The sequence below is a fragment of the Haliotis cracherodii genome, unplaced genomic scaffold, assembly GCF_022045235.1.
Source record: "Haliotis cracherodii isolate W230 unplaced genomic scaffold, xgHalCrac1.p SCAF_9, whole genome shotgun sequence".
Lineage (NCBI taxonomy): Eukaryota > Metazoa > Mollusca > Gastropoda > Lepetellida > Haliotidae > Haliotis > Haliotis cracherodii.
The window spans coordinates 31,156,488-31,177,347 of record NW_027266343.1 but is presented as its reverse complement, the minus strand read 5'-3'; the positions used below and the strand labels follow the sequence as shown (position 1 = coordinate 31,177,347).

Sequence of the window (20,860 nt, the reverse complement as noted above, 5' to 3'; positions counted from 1 at the left end):
ATCCATGTCATATCGTGTCCCAATTGAGTGGATCGATGCTCATGATGTCAATCACTAGATTGTCTGGTCCAGACTCGATTCTTTACAGACCGCCGTCATGTAGCTGGTATATTGCTGGGGGCAGGGTTTAACAAACTTGTTTCCCCGTGGGGATTCCATTTAAGACTGAAGGTCTCAAGCAACCAATAATTTACTCCGTGGGGAATACAGGTAGGAATATATTTGTAGCAACCTAAATATGTCTCCTTTGTGGGATTCTAGGTAAGAGTTTAGGTCTCCCACAACCTATACGTGTCTCCTTTGGAGGATTCTAGGTAAGAGTACAGGTCTCCCAGAACCTATACGTGTCTCCCTGTGGGGATTCGATGTAAGAGTATAGGTCTCCCGCAACCTATACTTGACTCCCTGTGGGGATTCCATGTAAGAGTATAGGTCTCCCAGAACCTATACTTGTCTCGCTGTGGGGATTCCATGTAAGAGTATAGGTCTCCCGCAACCTATACTTGACTCCCTGTGGGAATTCTATGTAAGAGTATAGGTCTCCCGCAGCCTATACTTGTCTTCCTGTGGGGATTCCATGTAAGAGAAAAGGTCTCCCGGAACCTATACTTGTCTTCTTTGGGGGATTCTAGGTTAGAATATAAGTCTCCCGTAACCTATACTTGACTCCCTGTGGGGGATTCTAGGTAAGAATATAGGTCTCCCGCAACCTAAACTTGTCTCCTTTGGGGGATTCTAGGTAAGAATATAGGTCTCCCGCAACCTATACTTGACTCCCTGTGGGGATTCCATGTAAGAGTATAGGCCTTCTCAACCTACACTTGTCTCCTTTTGGGTAAAAATGTGGGTCTCCAATAAGCTATACTTGTCGTAAGAGGCGACCAAATGGATCGGATGGTCACGCCCGGCGACTAGTTCACAAATGCATTCACAAATGTCTAGAATTGTGCCACTGTCGTTCTTGATGGTGTTGGAAGCTGTCAGAAAGCTGTCGGTGTTTGCAACTTTTCAAATCTGCACCGGGCAAGTAGATACACAACAAGTCACGTTGAAAGGGCTTCGAATCGCCCTGTTATTGCCCCCGTATAGATACAGCCAGCCTTCTAGAAACTGTTCAATCCCGAAACCTCTTGAATATTCAAGCCTTACACAAGAGCGGATATCTCTACATTATTCGCCGCCCCCGATCTGTTAAAATCTAGCCACAAGATTTTACTGGCACTTCAACCATTTGCAACCATTGCGTACGTGAGTGAATGAGTGTGGTTTTAAGCCGCTTTTAGCAATATTCATGAAGACTGGATATTTTTTCAGTTACAGCTGCTAAACCAGATATTTTTTTCTTAAAGCTATGAGTCTAAACATTATATAAAAGCCATCTTTTAACGATGTATTTTTTTGTGGCAGACAATCTGCCAGAAAGGGAGTTTGTTTTATTTGTTTGTTTGTTGTTTAACGCCGCACTCAGCCTTTAGTCAAGTAACGTCGCCTTTTACGGCAAACAGGGGCTGCTAAAGACCTATTCCAACCCGGATCTCCACGGGTGACATAAAGAGAGAATGTGTTCAGGTAAACGTCCAGTTGCAAAGTGCCAGCTTAATGCAGGAGGATCACAACGATAGAATATGTCTTAGACGTTGACGTGTGAAACAGAAGTATGGTTTTGACGGACCGAGGAGCCTGCATCAAAAGGAGTGAGGGAGTGAGTATGGTTTTACGCCGCTTTTAGCAATATTCCTGCAATATCACGGCGGGGGACACCAGAAAAGGGCTTCACACATTGTACGCATGTCGGGAATCGTGCACTTAAACCACTAGGCTACCCGACCGAAAGGACACTCGGATCAAGAACACGGAACAAGAACAGCGATAAGAACACACGGAACAAGAACATCGTTAAGAACACAAGGAACAAGAACACGGAACAAGAACAGCGATAAGAACACACGGAACAAGAACACGGAATATACCCATGCATATCTCTACATTATTCGCCGCCCCCGATCTGTTAAAATCTAGCCACAAGATTTTACTGGCACTTCAACCATTTGCAACCATTGCGTACGTGAGTGAATGAGTGTGGTTTTAAGCCGCTTTTAGCAATATTCCAGCATTATCACGGGGGACACCAGAAATGGATTTCACACATTACACCAAAGTGCACACTCTGTTCGGACATCATGGCATACAGTGACGATATTGAATTGTATATTTTGAGAGAGTATTCTTGTTCAATACAACTAATTTGAACAACACTGATCGTCTGTTTATTGTACATTATTTCTAAACAGAGTCTGCATAAATGTAGTAAAGTTATGTGGTTGGCAGTGTGGTTAAAAACCATAAGCATTAACACATAAGGTATATTATTTTTTTCAGAAAAACACATCTGTTCAGCCCGGTGCCCCACACGTGAGTACAGAAGCGAGTTTAAAAGATTGTAAAGATGAAAAAGGTTAACTTGATCAAATCGTTAACTTTCTACCAAAGTACTTCCTACTGATACTGGAGGTGAGACTGGTCTATAAGCGATGACGTCAGATAACAGTGATCTGCATGCCCATTCGGCTTTAGTATAGAGTAATATAAACAGTACATACAGGACACTTCATCATCAATGTAATACTTAATCAATATGTTTAGAAATCTATTTCATCACTCTGAAACATTTGTTGAAATAACCCTTTGGTGCAATGGGAAAATAATTATGAAATATGTTATGACCATATAAAATTATCACTGCCTCAGTGAATTACAAAAATGCCAGAGCTGAGGTGTGGTGAGGTGAGGTAAAATTTGGTTTAACGTCGCGTCCAAGATTATTGCACTTATATATATATATATATATATATATGTGTGTGTGTGTGTGTGTGTGTGTGTGTGTCTGTTGTAGCGGTATATCTAGAGCGCACAGAGTTGCCTCCCCTGTATGATTGTTGAGTAAACAGCGTCCAGTCCAGAAGACTGTTTCTCTTTACTCTAAATAATTTAACCAGCAGTTAACAAACGTAACATGTGTGGCTGCTTGTACTAGTTCGGACTGATACCGATTTATAGTTCTAGCTCACGGAGATACCATGCCACAGTTTAACATGAATACCCGACTCAGACACAGTATACTGACTCCGAGCTGACCAGTTCTTGTTTTAGCCCCTAATGCCGAGCTCCAGACAGGGTAACAACAAGTACCATCTGTTAACGTCTTTTGGTATGACGCGAACCCCGGACCTTCCGATCAAAGTGAGATAAAAGTAAATGTAGAACAAAAGTTCCTGCGACATTGAATAAGATTTAATGCAAAGTTATGTTTTTATACCAAATATGAAACAAATTCGGTTTGCAACAGATAAAAGACTCCTGTAAGTGTTCAAATGGTTTAATTTGCCATACTGATTTGCATGATTTCATAAAAAAACATGCACATGCCAAAATGTCAATTTGCAAATCAATAGCGTGTGTGTCTACCTCTGGTTGCAATGCAAGCAACACATCTTCGTCTCATGGAATGGACCAGGCGACGCACAAAGTCCTGTGGGATATCTGTCCATATCTGCTGGAGCATGTTTCGAAGTTCCTGGAGTGTCTGTGGAGCACGTGGATGACGTCGAAGGCGCCGATCCATCTCATCCCACATGTGCTTGATTGGTGAGAGATCAGGGGAGCAAGCCGGTCAGGGCATGACATTCACGTTGTTTTGTTGAAGAGATCCTGAACAAGTCGAGCAATATGGGGCCGGACGTTGTCATGTTGAAAGGTAATGCCTGGGCCATGACGACGCAAAACGGGAGAACAACAGGGCCGATGATCTCGTCGAGGTAGCGCTGTTCATTGAGATTTCCCTCTACCACTTTCAAACGGGTCCTCTGTCTTGCTGTAATCCCAACCATATCATAACGCTGCCGCCCCCGAACCGGTCTTCTTCCATGACACAATGATTGCCGTAGCGTTCACCTCCACGTCGGTACACTCGAATCCGTCCATCGCTGTGGCTGAGATGAAAACGACAATCCCTGCACATCTGAGGCGACAACGTACGGTTTGTGAAGATATTCGTCGAAGGCCAGGGATGCTTCTTGCAGTCACTGTTGCTGGCTGGAATCGATTTCGTAGGTGTGTTGTCCGAATCCAGTTGTCTTGTCGATTAATGGTTACACGTGGCCTGCCGCTCCGAGGATGGTCTCTGACTGCATTCGTCTGTTGCCACCGTTGCCATTAACACCAAATGGTGTTTCTGTGGACGTTAAATTGTCTTGCAACATTACGTTGACACGATCCTGCTTCAAGCATACCAATGGCTCGCAGACGCTCATTTTCGGACAGGCGTGGCATTTTGTAATGTTGAATAATTGCGTAATTTTGTTGTTTTTCTGAGTGGTTGTTGTCAGCACGATGCTAAACAATGCATATGGAATCCCGTTAAGGCACTTGTTTTTATACCCATTCTTGGGTAGTGAAATGCATGGGGCTTGCATAAAAGTCAACTTTTGCATGGAATGCATGCTTTTCTGTTGCAGTTGCGTTTTTTTTATTTGATTCCATACATGTACTACAATATTGAAAACCAAACTTTACTTGTTTGAAAAATACACTAAAATATTGTTGTCACAGGAACTTTTGTTGTTGAGTATTTTGTTTCAAGGGACTGCAGCCTTCTTGAAGGTGTCAGTGTCAGTGTTGGCTACTGCTCTTGTCTTCCTTCACCTTACCCGCCAACGGTGTTCTTGCCAGACTGTTGTGACTCAAACCCGCAGAGAATGAGGCTTTTCATGTAGAAATCTGCGAAAAACGTGTATTTATGCTTGATGTATCAAACTTGTATTTTTTCTTGTTTGTCTATATATGTATATGTGTACTGCATAACTTAGAATGAAACTGAGCTATGTCACCTTTATGCTGTAGCATGCAAAACATTGCTGTAGTGTGCAGTTTACTGACGTTTTGTGCAGAGTAATAAAGTGCCGTGCAGATTATTACTGTAGCAAACAGCTTTATGCTTGACATCGTATTCACTATCAGTCAATCGATCATGGTTATTACCATGTTTATGACGGGGGACCAGTCTCAATCAATCAATCTTCATGTTCTCAATACTGAAAGGCCACAGCCCCTAGTACTTGTATTACAATGTGTAAGCGGAGATGCTGTACACACACTTTACTTTCTGATTGTAATGGCATGATAAGTATACTTTGATGTTCAGCCCTTTCTCAGGCTCACATCCATTAAACAGCTTTCAGTAGATAATAACGATTTGCATAACTTATAGTAGCAACATTTACTTGATAAATCAACAATAGAAGTCCGCTGTTGGGTGGACATATAAACAATAATTGCCATTCAACACAATGATTGTTCCATAATAACCGTAACCACATCTATAGAGTAAGTTCATCACACAATAAGCACAGTTCTTAGATCTATGTGATTCATACAACAACATCACATTGTAATATTTTCGTAGTAATAGGTTACATGACATTTTAAGCTATTTCAACTAGTATTTTATGACTAATATATTGTGAAACCTAACGGTAAACACCCATATTCTCCTTACACTATTACATTGGACGTACCGTGTTTAGTACCTAGAAATCTTTTACAGGCATTAATATGAAGAGCTTTAATCGACTGAGATTCACAAAGCCCCATACTGCAGAGCCAAATAACAGAATTTGGGAAATCATGTTATCAAACAATTTAAAGAATGTCTCATATGAAAGGTCATTTACATTTTGTAGCTTATGTGCCTTCTTCCATTGAATCGCTGCATTATTAGTATGTTGTTTTCACGATAACTTATTTGTAATGTTACATTGTAATATTTATAGAATGTAACTTTTTCTAATGTTTTTCCTTTGAAATACCATATTTCCTTCTTCTCTTATTTCTCATTGATTTATTAACCGTGTTTAGGTCTACTACAGTAGTTGAGAACATAACTATATCATCAGCAAAGAGTAACATAAATATTTTCATAGTTTCTGGGTGTATTTGAATACCCCAAATCAATTACGTTTTATCTGTTAGGCCAGTTAATTACTAATGAGTAGAGAAAAGGGCTTAACACACAATCGTATCGCACCCACGTCTCAAAGTTAAGAATATCTGAATACATACCATTATTTCCAACACACGATTTTATATCTGGATAGATATTACAAATTAATATTCCCATTTGGTTACTTATCTTTTCAGAAAGAAATATAACCATAATTTACATCTACCTATTGAATCGAATGCTTCAGAGAAGTCCACAATAATTGCATACAATTTTCCATGTTAGCCCTGTAAAATAAATATGTTATCCGTAGTGGAATACCCACGTCTATATCCCGCTTGTTCTTCGCCTATCTTCTCAAAAGCTTCAGACCAAAATACCATTCTTATATTTATGATTCAAATATAAAAAAATGCCGAATATACTCAAGACTGTTATGCCTATGTAATTATTAACACTACCTGTGGGTCCTCGAGGACTCGAAACTAAAGTCGATTTTCAACCCCATTAAGAATAATGAAAACAACTCCAGTAAGAATAATGGACAATGATGCTAAAAGTTCAATAACCCTTGTTCGCGAACACCTGGCGTCATCACTGATTGTCATTGATCCAGTCTTATATATTTCACCACTCTTTTGTTTTCTACACCCAATGGAATATGTTTCGGTTGATAATCGAGATGGGTCATTCTTTCTTGTGATGGTTTAAGCCGGTCTAATAAGTATACCGCTTTGGTGAAACCTACGAGCACGGGTGTGGTGCTGACAAACCTAGATACATAATCAGGGCGAACCGGAATTCGAACCTACGATCATAGGATTCTGGCTTGCCCAAGGGACGCAACTTTGCACAACGAATTGCGGCGCCTGAGACGACTGGACCACCCGTGACCCTCAGCGTGAAACGAGCATTGTAACACATACACATGTGTGTCCATTTTGTGTGAGACATCACTGATGCCATGGAAGGATACGCTGTCATGTATTCTACAGGAGGACAACATCTTTTTTTCACCTCTATTTTGCCTTCAGTCGAGGATGATTATTTCCTCGCGTTGACGTTTTATATTCATGACATGAAATGCCTCAAGGAAAATTGTATTTGTTAATCAATTTCGATTTAAAAACGCTTGTCTCAACACAAACGTTATAAGCCATCCCCGGGGATGCCGGAATATGTCTTGCACTCCTTCGTGGGGCCAGGATTCATTGAACGCGGGTTCGAAATACCAGAATATTCAGTTTGTCCATACATTCTTTGTTCTTTCCACAACAACTGAAACGCTTAAAAAGCGGCGTTGAACACAAGCCTCTCACAATATCATTTGACCAGAATTCTACCTTTTCCAGGCACCTGCAATTATGAGATGGTCCCTGACAGTCGTGGCGTAGACGGCTCCCCCTACGAAGCAGGTGCCCTGCCTGTGAATGAGTGCCAAGGTCTGTGTGATGCGGCTGTGGAGGGTACCCAGGAGTGTTGGGCTTATACCTCATCACCAACTAAGTGTGATCTACACTTCGCCTCAGACTCAACGCATTTTGACATTGCGACGAATGTAGCCAACTCTAACGACGAACAGCTGTATAAAAAGAAGTGTTTTGCAAGTGAGTTGTACAACATCACACCATCGTCAATTTAAAATACTTTCATCTTATTGGTAGACACTATATGTAAAGTAGGCAGATTTTACAGGCGTGAAACGTGTACTCAGTATATTTCAGGATGACAGGCCCTAAACAGGAATATGAATGGTTTGTCTGTTTTCCTGTTGTTGTTTGTTTGTTGTTTAACGCCGCACTCAACAATATTCCAGCTATATGAAGGCAGTCTGTAAAAAATGGAGTCTGGACCAGACAATCCAGTAATTGACATCATGAGCATCGATGCACGCAGTTGGGATACGATGACATGCATCAACCAAGTCAACGAGCCTGACCACCCGATCCAATTTGTCGTCTTTAACGACAAGCAAAGCTCTCTTTTACGTCAAGAATGGATTCCTGAAGACCTATTCTACCCCGGATCTTCACGGGTCCAGGTGTTGTTGCTAATCGGACTCAATAATCAATAAAGACCTTCATGCCACGACGGTCTGGTGACACTCTGCGCTCCTTGTTTTACTTTAAGAACGTCTTTGGCGTGATCCAACAAGACAAAGAGCTTCAAAGTGCCTTTGTTTTCTTCGAACTGAACCCAAGTCGGCACAATGTCACACAGTGTTCATAATGACGCGCCAGGAAACATAAACAAAAGTAGTGAGATTGTCAGGCCAAGAGATGCTTTCACAGATTACCGTTATAACCCGGCTGATGTCTCCGTGTTACGTTTTACAGATGTGGTCAGTGGGACCAACTTTCCAACTATCGACCTTATCTCGGCAAAACCTTTCACTCCATGTCCTGGATCAGTGGGCTCTGAGAGTACATCAGGTGAGGTGAGGTGAGGTAAAGGTGAGGTGAGGTGAGGTGAGGTGAGGTGAGGTGAGATTTGGTTTAACGTCGCGTCCAAGATTATTGCATTCATATAGCGACGTACATGCACGTGTGTGTGTGTGTGTGTGTGTGTGTGTGGCCGCTTGTACTAGTCCGGACTGATGCCGATTTATGGTGCTAGCTCACTGAGACACCATGCCGCGGTTTAACATGAATACTCAGACACAGTATACTGACTCCGAGCCGACCAGTCCTTGTTTTAGCCCCTTAATGCCGAGCTCCAGACAGGGTAGCAACAAGTACCATCTTTTAACGTCTTTTGGTATGACGCGGCCGGGGATCGAACCCCGGACCTTCCGCTCTCCGGGCGGACGCTCTACCACTAGACCACAGAGCCGGTCACATCAGGGGAGTAAATGAAGGCGTTTAGCATCAGTTGAGTGAGTGAGTGAGAGTGTTAAGACTCAAGTGAGAGAGTGTTTAGTATCAGATGAGTGAATGGGGGATGGGGATGGGGGTGTCGTTAGTATCAGGTGAGTGATTGAGGGAGGGTGTTTAGACTCAAGTGAATGAGTGCGTTAAGTATCAGATTAGAGAATGAGGGGGCTTAGTTTCAGATGAGTGAGTGAGAGAGGTGAGCATCGAGTGAGTGAGTGAGTGAGTCGATCACTGGTCTTCTGCGTGACAAGAAAAAGCTTTAACCACCAGATCATCCACTGCGCAGAATATGTTTTGGATTCGGCAACATGTGCTTTCTCTCTTTGATGACGAGATGTCCGTAATTCGTCTTAAAAGTAAGATCCCATCTCACACCCATCCATCCACACCCATCATCCCGAAACAGGTTTGACTACACTTTATCTAACTGGAATGTGGAAGAAGTCATTTACTCTGATTCTGGGAAACAGTCTTTCGAACTAGTATGTCAACCAGTGTCGATCGCGCGGCGTTCATGTATCTGCCCTCTGTGACCTTCACATCAAAATCACAATTTTTTTTGTTAATTGATTTGCCAAAATACAAAAAGCCAATCATGCCATTATTATCCCTACCTGCCCCATTTGATGTATTGTCAGCCATTACAGAAAATATTCGCAAATCGTTTCTTTCGTTCGGACAAACTACAAGAATAAATGATAACGCTTCCCTTCGAAAACAATGACGCAAATCTATCAAAACCTCTTTCGTTTCAGTGTATACCTTCTTTTCTACAATTGTTACGTGGTTTGAAGCAATGGCCATCTGTACCAGCAACAGTCAGCAGCTGGTTGTCCTCTCTACAACAGATGATGCCCTTAAGCTCCACAAGTTATTCGGATCTTATGGGTCTGTATATCCAACAGCAGTCTTTTGTTCATGATTCATGTCATAAACAAATACATGTATATGTCCGAAATATATGTATTGCGTTTAGTCGGTGTATTAAAACAGTCACAAAAACAAGGCATCAGACAGCTCCTAATGTTTAATAGGCCAATAGTTTAGTCGAATAATAGAGACAAAAATCTTTCCATAATCATAAGAAATCTCTTCTAAAAGCAGAGTCTATTATAAACAAAGAGTAGGGAAAAAAATCTTGGAACCCCAACAGTATGTTCTCAGGTAATGAATTGTTCATGACGGTTTAGAACAGTAACTATATGATGAGTATATGAACCGGGAGAAGAAACAACTATTTAATTCTATAAGAAATTTGCCCCAAAACAAAATCTCCTTCAGGGCAACAAAGTGTAAATTGGTTTGTGCCAACTGCTACACTTGTTAATTATAAGATACATTGTTCTCTAGCATATCCTTCTGGATTGGTTTAAGTGGAGCGTCAGCGAGCGGCTATACTTGGGTCGACGATACAGCAATGACCTGGAATCACTTCCAACCCGGGTTTCCAAGCGTGGGCACAGAGACTCTGTGTGTAGCAGCTGTCCCTAACAACAGTAACAACACTTGGATCACTGACAACTGCCAACACAAGCGACCCTTTGTGTGTCAGAAGCCGGAGGGTCTGTATCTAGCCATTGTATAACAACGATAGTCCCCGATATTACAAATACGGCTAGCACAAGCGATTCTTTGTGTGTCAGAAGCCGGAAATTTTATCTAGGCCAACAGGCACTGTAACATGCATGCATTATTGTTAACATATATCAAACTTACTTTTATGATACTATCACTAATTAACTATGAAATGCAACACTTTGTGCGGAATATATGCACTTGTACACAGCGGATATATTTTGAAAACCAGCACATCGTTTTAAGTAACTAAATCAGTACATGCGCTATTGTGTCACTGGATTGCCTGGTCAAGACTCGATGGCTCACAGGCTACTGTCATGTGGCAGGAATATTGCTGTGTGGCGTTTGGCATCCAACACTCACTTAGAAATTGTGAGTGGTATGTGCTACCGGTAGAGAGGACATGATTACACTTTTCGCGAACACCTGGTGTCATCATTGATTATCAGTGAAAAAATTCACATATTTAGTAAGTAAGGACAAGAATTTATGGATGAACAACTTCTTTATTACTATTAAGAGCGACATTTCGGTGTAGGTTCAAACACCGCTATCAAGCAAGTGATATGCAGAGTATGGTTGACAAGTATATATACAGGTAGGATGCAATGTTTATACAGTAGAGTAGATGTCAGATGTAGTTATACTGGAGTGGAGAAGCCTGTTATGTACACGCAAGGGTAGTAACGACAATCATCGGTGAAGTCAGTAAAGAACAAAGAATGAAGACAGTAATATAAACAACACGATTATCGCTGATTGGGGTCTTTGATGAGTTGATGGTACACCGAAACGTCGCTCTTAATTGTAATAAAGAAGTTCTTCATCCATAAATTCTTTTCCTTACTTAGTTCTTCATCCATAAATTCTTTTCCTTACTTAGTACTCCTAAACTGCAAACAATCAAATATCTTCACCCCTAAACTTAAAATACCCAAAATAGACACAACACTAGCTAGCCAAATATATAAACAAACCGACCCAAACATAGCTAAAACCACCACACGCCTCAGATCCGACCTCCAAACACACAGGTTTCGGAGTCCATACCACACAACCAACTAAAACCACACAATCCTTCCGACTCCCAAACAAACAATCAATATTCACGGCAGAACTAATGGGCATGGCCTCAGCCCTCCATAATCAAGAATCCAAAAAAACACAAAAAAAATCCTAATACTTACCGACTCCCTAAGTGGACTGCAAGCCCTCAAAACAAAAATACCAAAAACCGACCTAAATTAATAAATCAAATACTTAAAAACTCCAACGACCTAACAGCAGGCAAACAAATAACCTTCTTGTGGATACCCGCCCACGTAGGAATATATGGTAATGAAAACGCCGATAAAGCAGCTAAACTATCCCTCAAAATCCCAGAAATAAGCTTAAACTTACCAATCTCAAAATCAGAAATTAAAAGCGTAAACAAGCAAAAAATCACCAAAAAATGGCATAACCTTTATCTAAACTCAAATAGCCAAATCAAAAATGTACTCAGCAAACCACTAACCAAACCAAAAATTCTCCATCCATCAAAAAAATCGACAGAGTAATCACTAAACTCCAAACAGGACACACCAACCTAAATAACCATCTAAAAAAAATTAAAAAACATACTGCAGGTAACTGCCCACACTGCAAACAACTAGAAACCCCAGAACACGCACTCATCCACTGCACACACTACCTAACACATCGAACCGCATTACAAACCACCCTCAATCTAAACAAGGCTCTCATTCTAGAAGCAATACTAAACCCACAAAATAAACTAGAAAACTTCAAGGCCTTAGGCGTATTCTTAATCAAAACGGAACTAATAAAACGCATCTAAAAACACTATAATCTACCAAATCAAAATTACATAAACAAACAAACATCCACCATACCCAGCTCCCTTAGTTCTCCGCAACCCAATCGGCATCTATTCCAAATCTCAAAATTCCAAAATTCTATATAAGCAACCCCTAAAGCCCCCTCTTAGGTTGCACACACCACTTTCGCCCCTTTCGGAAACACATTAAATGGCCTGGCCGGGCCCGTGTGCGAAATACGCATCAGTCGGAAAGCGCACGTTAAATCTCCCAAGTAAGTAAGTAAGTACTCCAACTTCTAAATGCCTCTCAAAGAAGACATTCATATATTGTATAACGAATCTTTTGCGGCAGATAAACGGAACTGATTATTTTCTGACGTGGGCGTTTTATATTTTCTCATTCCAGTCAAGTGTGCCTACCTTATACTGAACAGGGCTAAAGGCGTGACTTACACCAATAAGGGTAGCTTAGATCAGGCGGAATGTGAAGGCGAATGCCAAGCCCTCAGTGACTGCGTAGGTTACTCTCATTATATGGGACTGATTAAGAAGTGGTACCTACACCAAAGTCCAGATCCACAACATCTGTATGACCCAAGTAACTACAAAACTGGACAATACTTCAGGAAGCTGTACCGATGGTCATGTGACTTTGGTGAGTCTCGCTGGTGTTTGGGAACTACATTTTATCAGTGAAAAGATGTTGCTACCATTTAATTCAGACGTTTATCACGCACTGAGCTATCCGCGCCATTAAAACTTCAAGATATATATTTACTTGTGTTTTAAATAACTTAATTGCAAACTGAACTATTGACATATCATTACCTGAGATTACTGACATCACTGGTCATAATTCTTAAGTTAAGATGTTTGGATTTGTTACTCTTTTCTGTTATGTTTCTGTTTTTTGAAGATCTCTACAGCGCAAATGTTTAATCTTCAAGAATATCGAACAAAACAAGTCTGGGCTGTACAGTAAAATTACCCATCCTACAGCCCAGACTTAGCCCCCAGTAACTATTTCCTGAAACAATTTCGGTTTGCAACAGATAAAAGACTCCTGTAAGTGTTCAAATGGTTTGATTTGCCATACTGAATTTACAAATCAATAGTGTGTGTGTCCACCTCTGGTTGCGATGCAAGCAACTCATCTACGTCTCATGGAATGGACCAGGCGACGCACAAAGTCCTGTGGGATATCTGTCCATATCTGCTGGAGCATGTTTCGAAGTTCCTGGAGTGTCTGTGGAACACGTGGTTGACGTCGAAGGCGCCGATCCATCTCATCCCACATGTGTTCGATTGGTGAGAGATCAGGGGAGCGAGCCGGCTAGGGGGTGACATTCACGTTGTTTTGTTGAAGAGATCCTGAACAAGTCGAGCAATATGAGGCCGGACGTTGTCATGTTGAAAGGTCATGCCTAGGCCACGACGACGCAAAAACGGTAGAACAACAGGGCCGATGATCTCGTCGCGGTAGCGCTGTCCATTGAGATTTCCCTCTACCACTATCAAACGGGTCCTCTATCTTGCTGTAATCCCACCCCATACCATAACGATGCCGCCCTCGAACCGATCTTCTCCCATGACACAATGATTGATGTAACGTTCACCTCGACGTCGGTAAACTCGAATCCGTCCATCGCTGTGGCTGAGGTGAAAAGGAGACTCATCAGTGAGTAGAACTTGTCCCCACGGCATGGCCGTCCAGCGTAGACGCTGTCTGCACCACTGTAGACGTGCTAGACGTTCTTGACGGTGGTTTCCTGTCAAAATGGGACGTCTGGCGAGTCTTCTGGCGACAATTCCTGCACATCTGAGGCGACGACGTACGGTTTATGAAGATGTTCGTCGAAGGCCAGGGATGCTTCTTGTAGTCACTGTTGCTGACTGGAATCGATTTTGTAGGTGTGTTGTTCGAATCCAGTTGTCTTGTCGATTATTGGTTACGCGTGGCCTGCCACTCCGAGGATGGTCTCTGACTGCATTCGTCTGTTGCCACCGTTGCCATTAACACCAAATGGTGTATCTGTGGACGTTAAATTGTCTTGCAACATCTCGTTGACTCGATCCTGCCTCAAGCATACAAATCGCTCGCAGACGCTTATTTTCGGACAGGCGTGGCATTTCGTAATGTTGAATAATTGCGTTATTTTGTTGTTTTTCTGAGTGGTTGTTGTCAGCACGATGCTAAACAATGCACATGGAATCCCGTTAACGCTTAATGTTTTTATACCCATTCTTGGGTAGTGAAATGCATGGGGCTTGCATAAAAGTCAACTTTTGCATGGAATGCATGCTTTTCTGTTGCAGTTGCGCTTTTGTGACTTGATTCCATACATGTACAACACCATTGAAAACCAAACTTTACTTGTTTGAAAAATACACTAAAATATTGGTGTCACAGGAACTTTTGTTGTGTAGTATATTATAGATATTTAGGCCTAATCTCTTCTAGTTTTCAAATAAGTTTTCAAAAGCATCTTTTACTTTGGCAAAGAAGGCAGAAAAGGCCCTCACTGTGGTAAAGCAATTTGAGATGCGTTTTTCCGATATGTCTATGCAGGCGGCCTTTAAAATCTTCGATTGCAAAACTCAGCCAATACTTTTATAAGGCTCGTAAATTTGAGGTGGCGCAACTTGGAAACAATTGAAATCATTAACACTAATTATGATCTACTGTACTTTATATAGTTTAGGTGGAATACATGAGTAAATGCGTAGATATTTAACTATGATTTCGGATATACTGCTTCCCCTTGACACTCTAACATATTTGTAAAAGTAGGCGGCTAAATTTATTATGCTGATGTGGTTGTAATTTCACTTGAATAATACGGTCAAGAATGCGTGAAATCCTATAATACTCAACTTCGTAATCGATAAAAGTATTATGACTTCAAAAGTCGCATCGAGCTCTAGCGGATCAACAGCGATGGAGTGAGGTGAACGGTTTAATAATGCTAGCCGATGTTTAACATGGATATCCCACCCAGACGCAGTGTACCGACTCCCTGATGACCGGTCCTTGTGATATCCCTTTAATGCCGAGCCCCAGGCAGGGTAACAACAAGTATGATCTCTTAACGTCTTTTGGTATAACGCGGACGGGGATCGAACCACAGACCTTCCGCTCTCCCACAACGATGAAATTCATTATGTGATAAAAACTTAAACTAAAAAGACTTTTCCTTGAATTTGCTGGTTATACTACAAACCTGTTCCTCCTTGTTTTTATCATATTTTAAAGTATCGCGCTCTGTGAACACAATATCAGAAGCAGCTTGCCGAGCTTTGTGCTATCGCCGGTAAATCAATTATTTCTTTTAATATAAGATAAGTAAATAACACAAAAAGAAATGAAAGTCGACTATGTTATAACAACTATTTGACATTGGGTTTGATTTCCCAAATAATTCAGCGGTCTCTATATTTAGTTCGCAATAGTGTCAGTTATGCATGCAGGAAGTGATGCGGCTCCATGTTTACATTTTACCAAAGTTGTACTCCTACGCACGTTGTTTGTTTTCCCTTTATTGAGCCAGTTTTCCATATTGGATACCTTTTGACACTCACCAAACGGTGTATTCCACTTTATAAAGGTAGAATATGATGTAATATTTGATATTGAAACCATTGAAATGTACATGACTTTGTACACCTGAACAGTATAAGATAGTTGTGTTTACGATCTGCTTCTTAGATTTCACTTCTAAGGAGGCATCCCATTTTTGAAAGTGTTGATTCCTGGTAATTTGTTTGTCCATAAATATGTTATAGAAATATGGAGAACCCTTTCAGGTTATTAACAAATGAAATAGATTAAAATTAAAGGAAGGTAAGATATTTAATTTCAATGTTGTATTTCTCCGTGAATTGTACATATGGGAGAATGTGTCCCTTTTATGAATCATTGATAAATCTGTTGCCCTTTGTAGACCATTATTGGTAGACAACCGTTTCCCATAGTGGTTTTTATCATTTAACCAGACATTTTGCAAACAAATCCCAACGGCAGGAATACAAATATTTTCTATTAAATCCCACCAAGACATCAGTATATCTTCATAAAACTTATTGTATACTCTGGAAATAATATATATGGCTTATGCTTCAGGTTATTGATCTCATACACATTGGCCATTCATTATAGGGGTACTTATGCATAAGGAGTGACAAAACACTCTCCACAAGACTATATGACAGGAGAGATGACTTAAACTTTCCGGAAATCAACTTTCCATTCCATTTCTACCAAGATTTCAAGGCGCGTCATACAACTCTTTGCTCAAAAGTTTCTTGATCAAGGTTACAACATTCAAAACCTCAGTAAAGGTTTCAGAAAGTTTTATGGCAGACAAGTGGAAGACATTTCCAAATTTGATGCATCAGTGCCAAAAATGATGTCCGATGCAATTCCCTATTTTGCCTTGTACTATGTTCCCATATTTTTTTCGGGTGAACAATTGACTTGCCTCTGCATGTGTTTGTGACGGATGCCACAGTTGGGGCAGGATACGCTCACCATTTCGCGAACACCTGGTACCATCACTATTTCTTAGTGATTCATAAACACAGGCTCATGATATAGTCGGATTTCTATTAGAGATTTCTATTGGAAATTGAAAGGGTTTTGTCGCTTTATTTATTATTTTAGCATCATTATTATGATGTACCGAGAGCAATAGGTAGTCGGACAACCTGGTACCTGGGATGCAAGCGTGACATTAAAAATTAAAATGGCCAAATCTAATACGGTGCCAGGACCTGGTGGAATTCGAAACCGTTTCCTTGTGTCAAAAACACCATTACTTCACTGTTTTAATTCTCTTGTGGATACAGTGGATGTTACGCCTTTGTTGTGCAAGGGTCGAACAATATTTATCTGAATACACAATACAAAGTATTTACAGGATGTCTTACAGAGATTGTGTCATCATACTGCGCATCTAATGACATTATTTACATGGAGCAGAAAGGAGCCAGAAGGTGATGTTGTTGGGGTTGTAAGGATCAACTACTTGTTCAAACTTACCACCGTAACCTCTCAATGTGTTGGATAGACTGCAGAAAAGCTTACGATTCTGTACCTCACGAATGGATTTTGAGGTCACAACGGAATGTATTGGCTTCCTCGAGCGGCTGCTTGTTTTACTCAAGTCTTTAATGAATTGCTGGTCAACTCAACTTGAGATGTATTCGCAGGGGCAGGTGGTGACTTCGGAACCCATTTCTATCAGAAGAGGAATATTTCAGGCCGATTCTTTTAGCCCTTTGCTTTTCTATTTGTCACTAAATCTTTTAAGCTTTTTGCTCAGCAAAGAGGAAGGTTATCACCCGGGGCCTCCTCAGCACAGATCCCCAACACCCTTTATTCACCTCCTTTACATGGTTAATCTTCAACTTATTGCCAATGGAGGATCTACACTAAAAAAAAAACAACCACATTCTGCTTGTCGGGTCCTTTTCTTATGATATCGGCATATCCTTTGGACAAATGCAACATTCTTCATTTGAAACGTGGCAAGGTAGAGGAGGGAGGATCAGTCAGTTTACTTGGAGGAGGAGTTATTGGCCATCTTGTGGAAGGTCAGGCCTATACGTACTTAGGGATGCAGATTAGGGACAAACTCAAGATTGCCCATATCAAGAAGAAACTTAGGGCAGAGTGCAAATGTAGACTAAAGAAAATCAGAGAAAATCCAAAGCAAATTTTAATCCATGCGATATAGCTGTGGAGACAACCGTATAGAAAACCGATAATAATGATAATGGACGCCAAGTTTATAGGGATTGTTTTGGTTTATCATCTTTAGGTACACATAAACTTAAAACGACATCGGTGGGTCTTTTAATGACCCATAATTCAAAAATACGTTACCAACAATATTTCCTGTCAGACAAGAGCCTCCCATTAAATCTGTTTCTTCATGTCCATCAGTATAAATTACCAGATTCGAATCCCTTAATAGCGGTAACGTTTGGCCATGTTTAGTTGAACATATGCCCTATACGTTTCAGGTATATACTTTGGAGAAGCCACTCATGTCCAACCAATTCAAGGTAAGATCAAATCGTCATTCGGCAATATATCCTTATTTACATAATGTATTTGTCACAATACCATTTTTCCAATATAGTATTAAAGTTTGTTACAGTTTCAGTAATGCAGTTCCCCCTTGACATTTGGAGACAATTAGATATTTAACACTGAATTAAGCAATATCAATGACAGTTTCATCGTTGTATAATATAGGGACTATACGCTAATGTCAATAATAGGGGAGGGAGTATAGTTTTACGCCGCTTTTTGCAATATTCCAGCAATATCACGGCGGGGGACACCAGAAATGGGCTTCACACATTGTCCCCATGTCGGGAATCGAACCCGGATCTTCGGCGTGACGAGCGAACGCTTTAACCGCTAGGGCACCCGGCCGCCCTTTTGTCAATAGAAAACAGGACAGGAATTCAATGATTCATATATGGTACTTTCCATGGGCGCAGTGGTTCAAGCCTCCGTTCGTCACACTGAAAGCCCGGCTTCGATTCCCAACCTTCTTGTGTTCCCCGTTATTGATAGGGGCGGTCGGGTAGGCTAGTGGTTAAAGCGTTCGCTCTTCACGCCGAAGACCCGGGTTCGATTCCCGACATGGGTACAACGTGTGAAGCCCATTTCTGTGATATTGCTGGAATATTGCTAAAAGCGGCGTAAAACCATACTCACTCACTATGATATTGATAGATTATTAACATGATTCATTATCTTGATTCATTCATTCTTATCTTATAGGTTTGAATATATCGGATCTGCAGAGCACTTCCAGTATGTCGGTGGAGAGTACGTCGACAGCCCCTGCGGTATCAACCAGTTATGTGTTATCACAGTCAGTTTTTGAACAGTCCGTAATAGAGGACACTACCGCTGTCTAAGTATTTGGTACAGTGGAAAGTTCGCTTGAGGTAACAGAATCTGTGTTTGGTACAGAGGAACCTTCAGTTGTACCAACGGAATCTTTGTTTGGTACAGAGGAACCTTCGGTTGTACCAACTGAATCTGTCTTTCTTACAGACGAATCTTCAGTTGCAACAACGGTTCCGTTTGTCACAGACGAGCCAATATCAGCAAAATCTTTTTCACTAACACAAGACACTCCCAGAAGTCCAGGTATTTTCTCTCCCTCGCCTGGTTTTGACGAATCGTCCTTTATTGGAACTGTCGGCGTATCTCTATTAGCAACACATACGTCACGTCCTATGTCAACTGATGAGGAACTCCTGGAAACATCAAGTCCAAGTGGAACATACAACACTTATCCAGCCACAGACATGTTGGGTGGTTTACCTTCAACAGTAAATTCTCATCCTATATTCCCCTTCACAGACCCTTCTCTTGAGAACTCTTTACAAAGTAGTCTCACGTCAGGTTATCTTTTACTACCTTCTGAAGCCGTGACGTTGTCAACTATAACGTCTCCTACGACTTCTCCTCAGCAGGCAACTACGGCGACAACAGTGAAGCTCTGCCCATGTAAGTGCAATATACACGTGGAGGAGAAAGAGAGAAACAAGATTATCCAAGAGATCAAAGAAAAACTCTTAATTGAGAAAGATCTGCTTGCACAACAGGTTCGCAAAAGGACGAGTGCTCCGGATAAACGAGCTAGTTCTAAAAGCATTGGCTATGTGGCCATAACATTTATGTCTTTCGCTGATTCGGCTACCTTAAGATTACACATACAAATGTTGATAGCTAATTTGTGCAAGAAATGAAAACAGAACCAGGGATGGTCTGATTTGATGTAACCAGCTCTGATGGTATTATTCGTGTATGTACACCCGATGAGTGTCACCTGTACATGTAACATCGTAGCGTTGGAATGAATTATTAGGGTCCATTGGGGATCTGTCATTTGATATTCGGGGGAGGAGGGAGTTTGTATCTAGATATATTTTCAGCTACAGCTACAATACTATGAGCCTGATTTTTAAAAGGAAAACACCTGTCAACAAGGTCATTTTGTGGCAGGCAATTTTTTTTCATAGTCTGAAGCATTATTATTTTTTTCAAGAATTATCGGAACAATATATTTTTTTGATAAAAGCCTAGCCCTTCCCCCAGAATTTCAAATGGTCGGTCTCTGAGACTTAATTACATAAGGCGCTTCACAGTGAAATTGTATCACTATGCTACAATGTTTAGATATAAACAGAAAGGTTTTCTAGAATGGATGTCACCAACGATATCGTATTTATTCTTACAAATGTTATGACACCTGGTGCTGAGATACTTAGCCCAAAGCTTGCTCTCCATCATGAGCACGCCTTACATTATTGTCTAATACTTTTTATTGAAGTTTCTCTTTACTGTTATGGGACGTACCAACCACTATCATGTGATATAAAAATATATCATTAATGAAACATTAAAAAGAGTTCCAAAGTGTGACATCATATTATTGATGTAACATTTTTCATATATTAATACATGTAATGTGTACAGAAGAATTTTGTAGAAACATGTTTATAACTAGCTTACACGTATAACGTGTTTTAAAATACGTTATATAAAATGTCCATATCACG

General features: G+C 40.8%; 1 pseudogene; it reads left to right on the top strand.

Annotated features, from left to right (window-relative positions):
* Positions 1 to 3,726: 3,726 nt before the first annotated feature.
* Positions 3,727 to 20,047, top strand: LOC139451840 (uncharacterized; annotated as a pseudogene).
* The last annotated feature ends 813 nt before the right edge of the window (positions 20,048 to 20,860 follow it).